Consider the following 8,403-nt stretch of genomic DNA (forward strand, 5'->3'; position numbering starts at 1 on the left):
ATGAAGATGAATTTGCTATAGTTCCTTGAATCAAAAGCAAGATTGCAATGATTTTAGTATAAATTCTATTGATGTCAATTATGCTAATAATATGCAAAACCCTAATCTTGGGGATGCTAGTTTTTCTATGTCTACTACTTGTTGCAATGATCATGATTGGGGTGATTCTTCTTTTGATCTTGAAAATTTATTTAAGCCCCATGATGAATATGAGATTGATAATAGTGTTTGAAATATTATTGAAAGTGGGTTTGGAAGAGTGTCAACTTTAGATCCCACATATTTGGAGAATGTTCAATCTTATGCAATTTTCGATAAAAGTGGGTTTGGAGAGGTCATGACTTTAGTTAATGTTAATCCCACTATTTTGGAAGAGTGTCAACTTTGCGTGCATGTGGATCATGTTGAAAATATTTTATGTGATAGCTATTTTGTTGAATTTTCTTATGATCCCACATGTAATTATTATGAGAGAGGAAAATATGATTGTAGAAATTTTCATGTTACTAAATTACCTCTAGTTATGTTGAGATTGCTATTGTTTCTTTTCGCTTCCTTGCATATGCTAGTTTTTTCTTGATATGATAATTTGTTTTCCTATAAGATGCCTATGCATAGGAAGTATGTTAGATTTAGATGTGTTTTTCACATGCTATATGATGCTCTCTTTGTGCTTCAATTCTTGTCTTTCATGTGAGCATCTTTGAAATTGTCAATGCCTAGCTAGGGGCGTTAAACGATAGCGCTTGTTGGGAGGAAACCCAATTTTATTTTTGTTTCTTGATTTTTGGTTCTTTTTAGTAATAAATAATTTATCTACCTATGTTTAGATGTGGTTTTTTGCTTTTAATTAGTGTTTGTTCCAAGTAGAACCTTTGGGAAGTCTTGGGGAAAATCTTTGCGATCTAGCTGTATAAAAAAGAAACTTTAGCACTCACGAGATTTGCTGCCATTTTTACTGGAGAGTGTGATTAAGTTGATTCTTTTTTTAGATGATTAATAGATAAATTCCTCACGTCCAACCATTTATTTAAGAATTTTTGGGGTTACAGAAGTATTCGTAACCTACAGATTACTACAGACTATTCTGTTTTTGACAGATTCTGTTTTTCATGTGTTGTTTGCTTATTTTGATGAATATATGGCTAGTATCGGAGGTTATGAACCATAGAGAAGTTGGAATACAGTAGGTTTAACACCAATATAAATAAAGAATGAGTTCATTACAGTACCTTAAGTGGTGGTTTGTTTTCTTGTACTAACGGAGCTCATGAGATTTTCTGTTTAAGTTTTGTATTATGAAGTTTTCAAGTTTTGGGTAAAGATTTGATGGATTATGGAACAAGGAGTGGCAAGATCCTAAGATTGGGGATTACCATGGCACCCCAAGGTAAAATTCAAGGACAACCAAAATCTTAATCTTGGGGATGCCCCGGAAGGCATCCCCTCTTTCGTCTTCTTCTATCGGTAACTTTACGTGAGGCTATATTTTTATTCACCACATGATATGTGTTTTTCTTGGAGTGTCTTGTATGATTTGAGTCTTTGATTTTTAGTTTACCACAATCATCCTTGCTGTACACACCTTTTGGGAGAGACACACATGAATTGAAATTTATTAGAATACTCTATGTGCTTCACTTATATCTTTTGAGCTAGATAATTTTGCTCTAGTGCTTCACTTATATCTTTTAGAGCACGGTGGTGGTTTTATTTTATAGAAATTATTGATCTCTCATGCTTCACTTATATCATTTTGAGAGTCCCTTAGAACAGCATGGTAATTTGCTTTGGTTATGAAACTAGTCCTAATATGATAGGCATCCAAGATGGGTATAATAAAAACTATCATAGAAAGTGCATTGAATACTATGAGAAGTTTGATACTTAATAATTGTTTTCAGATATAAAGGTGGTGCTATTAGAGTGTGCTAGTTGAGTAATTGTGAATTTGAGAAATACTTGTGTTGAAGATTGCAAGTCCCATAGCATGCATGTATGGTAATCGTTGTGTAACAAATTTGAAACATGAGGTATTCTTAGATTGTCTTCCTTATGAGTGGCGGTCGGGGACGAGCGATGGTCTTTTCCTACCTATCTATCCTCCTAGGAGCATGCGCGTAGTGCTTGATTTTTGATGACTTGTAGATTTTTGCAATAAGTATGTGAGTTCTTTATGACTAATGTTGAGTCCATGGATTATACGCACTCTCACCCTTCCATCATTGCTAGCCTCTTCGGTACCATGCATTGCCCTTTCTCACCTTGAGAGTTGGTGCAAACTTCGCCGGTGCATCCAAACCCCGTGATATGATACGCTCTATCACACATAAACCTCCTTATATCTTCCTCAAAACAACCACCATACCTACTGTAACACCCCTGGTGTCATGCTACAGTAAACCTCTGTGATTAAGCTAATCATTTGCTAAGCATTGCTTGATCACCCTTGATTCAAATCTCATTTGAATTTCCACTTTGGAATCAAATTCATTTTTGCAAGTGAATTTTGAAGTTGCACAAAAGTTGCTGCAAAATAGTCCATCATTTAGTAAAAAATCCATAACAAATGATTGTTAAGGAAAACAACATCACCTCCAAGCTAAGATGGACTATAGCAAATTAAAACAGTGCCAACTGAGCAAATTAATTTCTTTTCCATGTTTTTGCAAATTCAATCTAATTCAAACTTCTTCCAAACTTTTTGTGGTTGTGCCAAAAATTGCAATGTATTTATGTGAAAAATTCCCATATTTAACAAAAATGTTTTTGGCACCCCAAATATTACAAAAAACCCCTTTCTGTAAAAGAAAAACAGAATTAAAAAAAGAATAGGCCAGGCTGCACTGTGCACTTGACCCAGCCGCGCAATAGTGCCAGCCCAGCCCACCTACCTCAGCCTTTCGTCCTCCTCCTACAACAGGAGAAGGCCGAGCCTCCACGGCCGCGGGGCACTCGCCCCCCGCGCACTGCTGCGCCGCGGGTGGATGAGATCAGCCCCCGACGCTCTCTCTCTCTCGCCCAAACCCTAACCCACATCAGATCCCCCTCCTCCCCTCTCTCCCTCGCTCGTGCTCCCCCTTTCTCCCCACTGCCCGAGCGCCCCTGTCGCCGCCCTCCGCTCGATCCTGCGGCCACCATGCCCTAATCGCCACTCTGTCGTGTCGTACACCGTCGCCGCCCTCGATTACATCACCTCCGCCTCTCCGTTGAAGCTTGGAGCCACTACAACGACCTCCCCGAGCTCGTCTTCCCCGCACGGCCGCTGTCGATCGCCGCCCCGTTTCGCCGCCTCGAGCCTCCCCCGAGCTCACTCTCGTAGACCTGCAGGCTCAATGTGAGCCTCTTCTCCCTCCTATCTCTCTTCCGTCGCCGTTTACTCCCTCTAGCCGCCGTCCTCGACTTGCCCGAGCTCGCCGCCGCATAGCACGTCGCCGGCGTTGTTCCGGCGACCATTTGGACGCGCGCTGCTGCTCATTGGCCTCCTCGCACTGCATAGACTGCGCCTAGCCGTTTATTTCACCCGCACGTGCACCGTAGCACCGTCCCCGACGAGGCCGTAGCTCACCGCTTCCACGGCTTGTCATCGGCGCCACTCATGCCATCCTCGCCACTGCTGCTTGCTCCATCGGACGCGCCGCATTGCCAGCTAGTTGTAGCCGCAAACCGCACACGTTTTGGTGCCCCGCAGCGCCAAACCCGAAAGCGGCTGAACTCCGGCGACCGCCCCGCCTCTCGTCGTCGTCGTTCCAGCCTATTACGGGCTGCGCCGCCACCGTAGGTGGATGCGGCGTCGAACGCCCGTTCAAACGCGCCTAGCCGCACCTGCCCCCGTGCCCTGTAGCATTTTTCCGGCCGTCTCCAGCGATAAGCCGCTACGGGAGAGGCTCGCCGGAGCTCTCTCCGGCGCCCTGCCTACGTGGCACCGCCTAGGGCCGCCCCAGTCGCTGACTGTGGCCCCCAGTGGACCCGTTGACCCCTGTTGACTGGTTTGACCAGTCAACCGTGCTGACTGGGCAGCCCCCAGCCACTGACGTGTGGGCCCCCCTCTATTATTTTAGTCTAATAACGTTTTATAAATAAAAGTAATTAGTTTAACCTAAAACACTCACTGACACCCAGGGCCCACACCCCTAATTAACCCTGCTAGATTAGTTAATCGACTATTAAGCCAACAGAGGCTGACATGCGGGTCCCAGTGGCCCCACTGGTCAGTTTGACCTGGTCAGCCGTCCTGTTGACTGTTGATGTCATGCTGATGCAATTTTCCTTTTCTGTTAATTTAATTTAATTCCAGAAAATGTTGAAAACTTTGAAAATTCGTAGAAAATAAACCATAACTCGGATGGAAATACTTTGTACATGAAGGTTGCTCAGAACGACGAGACTAATCCGAATACGCTCTTAGTTCATCTATCACGCGTCCCTAGCATAGCGAACCTGCAACTTTCCCCCTCCGGTGCGTTTGTCTGAAAATGCCTAACACCGGGAAAACATTCCCGGATGTTTTCCCCCTTCGCCGGTATAGTGTAGCCCGGCGTTAGTTCACCCCTTCGCCGGTCTGCTTGCTCTGTATTTTCTGTTTCTTCCCCCTCTTCTCTCCGGTAGACCCCGAGACCGCTGTTGATGCCCCTATGATCGACTACGTCGACGACACTTCTTCCTTTTCAACAGAGCTTCCAGGCAAGCAAACCCCCCTTGAGCATTTCGATATCGCCCATTTCTTTCCCTCTCATGCTTGCATTAGAACTGCTACTGCTTTCTGTATGATCCTACTCTGATGCATAGCCTGTTGTTGTTACCTACTTTCATACCTTACCTGCTTATCTTAAACTGCTTAGTATAGGTCGGTTAGAGATCCATCAGTGACCACACCTTGTCCCAGTTGCCTCGCTTTATGTTTGATTACTCGATCAACGTTATCGACGTCCAGGCCCCGACACCGCACATCACCCCCCTACTTGTACGACTCTGCAGATTTACCATCGAGTGCCGAGGGTGGAACCTCTTACATCACTCCTGATGAGACCTCTATAGTGTAGCTATTCGGTCGTGGTCATCGAGGGTGATTTCCTCCTCCTTAACTACTTCTGATATGGCTCTGTCGTGCAACCCCTCAAGTGTGAACCTCGAGGGTGGATCCTCTTACGTTCACCTTGATGACAACATCGAGTGGAATTCACCGGGGGTGATTCCTTCGGTTTTCCCCTTGGTGTTAGACAGACAGTTACTATGGTTACTATGACTTTGCACTGAGCCATGTTACTAAAGACGGGTCGGCCCTGGGGGGTACCCGCACGAGCTTAATAGCGAGTGATGTGGAATCGGGTTGACCTGGAAGGTGCCCGCGAGATACTTACGAGGCGTGGCCGGGCATTCTTAGCCCTTGCCGCAAGTACTCGAGACGGGGCGACGGGGTCACATCGATCGTGAGTCTCTGCTCATTACCGCGTTCTCCTAATCCACTATGATTTGGATATTTGATCCGAGAGGCCTCTGGCCTGATAGCACTAACCATCACGTGGGCATTGTATGGGCGTTATGCATCGTATGCATCAGCCAAAGCTTAATTGACGTCAGCGACTGAGCAGCGCGCGCCGGGTTGGACTGGTAAGCACCTGCCTTTTTGAAGGTGGTAGCTAGGTCTGCCCACCGGCCGCCCACGCAACGTGCAGGAGTTCGCGGGGCGATGGCCCATGACCCCTGGGGGCATAGGTTTAGTCCAGCGTGCTGGCCTCTCTATTAAGCCTAGGTCGGGTTGCGGCGTATTGTTTGGCCGAGGCCGGGCATGACCCAAGAAAGTGTGTCCGGCCGGAGTTAATCGAGCGTGGTGGGTAAGTTAGTGCACCCCTGCAGGGAAGAAAACATCTATCGGGAGCCTGTCCTACGGTAACGGACACTTGGAGTTGTATCCTCATCGATACAACTAGAACTGGATACTTGTGATGAGAACTGGATGGTGATGAGAATTGGATTGTGATGATAACTGGATAGTATGGCTCTGGGATTGCTTTCTCGCAGGGAGTCGAGAAAGGATCTCTGGCCGAGGTTGATAACTCTATTACTACTTTACATTATGTCGATGTGTACTCTTCTATATGCTTGAAGATGCTTGAAGATGCTAGTCTTCGATAGGCTAGGATTTCCCCTTCTCTTCTGGCATTCTGCAGTTTAGTCCACAGATACAGCCCATTTTCCTTAATACAGATGCATACTTAGTTTAGATCTGATGTAAGTCTTGTGAGTACTTTGGATGAGTACTCACAGTTTCTTTGCTACCTCTTTTTTCCCCATACCCGATTGTTGCGACCAGATGACGGATCCAAGGAGCCAGATGACACAACTGATGATTTCCACTACCCCGAGAGTGCCTACTACAACGTGACGTCCGCTGACGACTTGGAGTAGTTAGGAGGCTCCCAGGCAGGAGGCCTTGCCTTTTTGATCGTTGTTGTTTTTGTGCTAGCCTTCTTAAGGCAAACTTGTTTAACTCATGTATGTACTCAGATAATGTTGCTTCCGCTGACTCTTGTGTATTCGAGCCCTCGAGGCCCCTGGCTTGTAATATAAAGCTTGTATTATTTTAAGTTGTGTCTAGAGTTGTGTTGTGATATCTTCCCGTGAGTCCTTGATCTTGATCGTACACATTTGCGTGTATGATTAGTGTATGATTGAATCGAGGGTGTCACACCTACCTATTATGGCATTTCCATAGCCATTCCGAGATATATTGCCATGCAACTTTCCACCGTTTCATTTATGACACGCTTCATCATTGTCATATTGCTTTGCATGATCATGTAGTTGACATCGTATTTGTGGCAAAGCCACCATGCATAATTTATCATACATGTCACTCTTGATTCGTTGCACTTCCCGGTACACCATGGGAGGCATTCATATAGAGCCATACTTTGTTCTAGTATTGAGTTGTAATCATTGAGTTGTAAATAAATAGAAGTGTGATGATCATCATTAATAGAGCATTGTCCCAAATAAAAAAAAAAGAAAGGCCAAATAAAAAATGTGAAGGCCCAAAAAAAGAAAAAGAAAAGAAATAAAAGGGACAATGCTACTATCCTTTTTTTCACACTTGTGCTTCAAAGTAGCACCATGATCTTTATGATAGAGAGTCTCTTGTTTTGTCACTTTCATATACTAGTTGGAATTTTTCATTATAGAACTTGGCTTGTATATTCCAACAATGGGATTCCTCAAATGCCCTAGGTATTCGTGAGCAAGCAAGTTGGATGCTCACCCACTTAGTTCCTTATGTTGAGCTTTCATATATTTATAGCTCTAGTGCATCTGTTGCATGGCAATCCCTACTCCTTGCATTGACATCAATTGATGGGCATCTCCCTAGCCCGTTGATCAGCCTCGTCGATGTGAGACTTTCTCCTTTTTTGTCTTCTCCACATAACCCCCTATCATTATTCTATTCCACCCATAGTGTTATATCCATGGCTCATGCTCATGTATTGCGTGAAAGTTGAAAAAAGTTTGAGATTACTAAAGTATGAAACAATTTCTTGGCTTGTCATCGGGGTTGTGCAAGATGAGAGCATTCTTGTGTGATGAAAATGGAGCATGACCAAACTATATGATTTTGTAGGGATGAACTTTCTTTTGCCATGTTATTTTGAGAAGACATGATTGCTTAGTTAGTATGCTTGAAGTATTATTATTTTTATGTCAATATTAAACTTTTGTCTTGAATCTCTTGGATCTGAACATTCATGCCACAATAAAGAAAATTACATTGAGAATTATGCTAGGTAGCATTCCACATAAAAAATTCTGTTTTTATCATTTACCTACTCGAGGACAAGCAGGAATTAAGCTTGGGGATGCTTGATACGTCTCCAACGTATCTATAATTTTTGATTGTTCCATGCTATTATATTATCTATTTTGGATGTTAATGGGCTTATTTATACACTTTTATATTATTTTTGGGACTAACCTACTAACCCAGGGCCCAGTGCAAATTGTTGTTTTTTTGCCTATTTCAGTGTTTCGTGGAAAAGGAATATCAAACAGAATAAAACCTTCAGGAGAGTTATTTTTGGAACAAACATGATCCAGGGGACTTGGAGTGGACGTCAAGCAACCAACGAGGAGGCCACGAGGCAGGGGGCACGCCTACGCCCTTGGGCTTGCCCTCCCCCTCATGGGCCCCTCGTGGCTCCACCGACCTACTTCTTCCTCCTATATATATTCATATACCCCGAAAACATCCAGGAGCACCATGAAACCCTATTTTCACTGCCGCAACCTTCTGTACCAAAGAGATCCCATCTTGGGGCCTTTTCTGGAGCTCCGCCGGAGGGGGAATCAATCACGGAGGTCCTCTACATCAACTCCATGGCCCCTCCGATGATGTGTGAGTAGTTTACTTCA

This window comes from Triticum aestivum, chromosome 3A, assembly GCF_018294505.1.
Source record: "Triticum aestivum cultivar Chinese Spring chromosome 3A, IWGSC CS RefSeq v2.1, whole genome shotgun sequence".
Classification (NCBI taxonomy): Eukaryota; Viridiplantae; Streptophyta; class Magnoliopsida; order Poales; family Poaceae; genus Triticum; species Triticum aestivum.